The following is a 2,209-nucleotide window of genomic DNA, read 5'->3' on the forward strand; positions in this document are numbered from 1 at the left end:
TTTCCCTAAAAGCCTCTTCTTCATCATATTCCGGTTCTTGATTCATTATTTCACAATTAGACAGCGTGTTTGAGTCTGGGCATGAAGTCCGCAAGCATGTCATGTTATTTAAAGCCGCGTTATTATAACTGAAAAGAAAAGATGAAAAGGGAAAAATAACCAGAATTAGAAATAAAAGAAAGATGGACGATGAAATATTGATTTCATTTCTTGGAATTGGAAAGATAACAGGGTTTACATTCAGGAATTTGAAGACAAGAAACTAAAAGGAACACCCGAGTTACACCCTGAAATAACTCGGGATGCAGAGAAGGTGACAGGGCTAGTCTACCGGGACTCCCGCCTGATCGGGAATGGCGTAGCCTTCCAGTTTTGGAGTTTAGCATCTGGTCCCATATAGAACACCTCAGCGGTGCTAGTCCCTTCCCCTGGCTGAACCATGTTGGTTTGATAAAGCATTTGTCTCATAGCTCCATATATATCTTCGATTTCCTCAGCTGTGAACACCTCATCGTCCTCTTCTTTGCCATACTTGGCCTTGACAAAAGTATCATAGAGATGTGGCAATGGTTGTGGCAGAACCCATCCTTCTTTCTTTCTTTCCTCGGCCCATTTCTCATCATCTGGAGTTGGGTTGAAGCCTATCCCGAAAAACTTTTCTGCTGTGGGTAAAGTTACCGGCTCAGATATTCCTTGTAAAGCTTTTCCCAACCCTTTTCCTGGCTTGAAACCGTGTCTAATCATTTCTCTGGCCACCATGATTGAAGCATTAGACAGGAAAGGCTGAGGACAAGGACTTCCCTCATCGTGCTGATCTGCTACCACAATTTCAAAGGCTTGATAAACAATATGCTCACTTCCTTCCCTCGCTTCCAAACATGGAATAGATGGGTCACGATAAATAGACTGCTCGTCTTCTTCGTGGACCACAATTTCCTGGTCTTCATACTCGAATTTTACCATTTGGTGGAGGGTAGAGGGCACAGCTCCTGCAGCATGGATCCAGGGCCTTCCCAGAAGAAAATTATAAGATGTATCCATGTCCAACACCTGGAAGGTTACCTCGAACTCTACCGGACCTATGGTCAATATCAAATCAATTTCACCGATGGTATCCCTCTTAATACCATCAAAAGCTCTCACACAAACATTATTCGGATGAATCCTTCCCGTCCCGATTTCCATCCTTTGCAATGTGGAGAGCAGGCAGATGTCAACCCCCGATCCTCCATCCACCATGACTCGCTTGACATAATAACCTTCCCACTTGACAGTCAGATGCAAGGCTTTGTTGTGAGTTGCGCCTTCCGGAGGCAAGTCATTTTTACTAAAAGAGAGTTGATTGATGGCGAAGAACCTTTCTGCCATCCTTTCGAGCTACTCGACTGAAGTTTCAATTGGCACGTATGCCTCATTCAAAGTTTTCATCAAGATCTTCTGATGTTCTGAGGATTTCGTCACCAAGGATAGCAGAGACACCTGTTCAGGATATTTCCTTAATTGATCCACTATTTCATAATCAGGCATCTTCATTTTCTGGAAGAAGGCTTCTGCTTCCTCAGCACTCACTGGCTTCTTGGACGGAAAACGCTTTCGAACGGCATTGTTTACCTCCTGTACATTCGAATATTTCTCAACAGAGGTTTTCCCTGGAAGTTCCCCTGAAATTTCTTTGCCCTTGTATGTGACCACTGTTTGCTGATAGTTCCATGGCACTGCAGAGGGGTCTGTCATTGGCTTCTGTGGTACGCGTCCAATAACCACTGGCTCATTCAGCCGAGGCGGTTTAATTGTCCCCCGTACTACATAGGCTCCTTTCGGTACGTATATTGGCGTTTCCCCTTTTACTTCAACCTTCCTTGGAGCACTGACAACTAATGGTTTTTCTTGGCGTCCTCACGGAACATAGAGAATTCCTTTCTTAGGAGGTTTCGTCTCTACTTTTGTCTCAGGTTTCTTCTCAGGCTCAGTTTTGACACTTTTATTCTTCTTCTCCCCTTTCCCTTGCTTCGGGGGTACCCTGGGTTTCTTTTCTGCGTCGGCAATGGCAATTATAGCTTTTAATGCGGGATCAAATTCTCTGTCTTCACAGATCATCCCGATTACCGGCCCGTTGTTGTGAGTGGGCAATGGGTTATTAGTCACATTCGGGGCTTCTTCATCCCTCAACACTATTTTCCCTTGTTCAATCAAATCTTCCATAGCTTTC

This window comes from Nicotiana attenuata, chromosome 2 (genome assembly GCF_001879085.1).
Source record: "Nicotiana attenuata strain UT chromosome 2, NIATTr2, whole genome shotgun sequence".
Taxonomy (NCBI): domain Eukaryota; kingdom Viridiplantae; phylum Streptophyta; class Magnoliopsida; order Solanales; family Solanaceae; genus Nicotiana; species Nicotiana attenuata.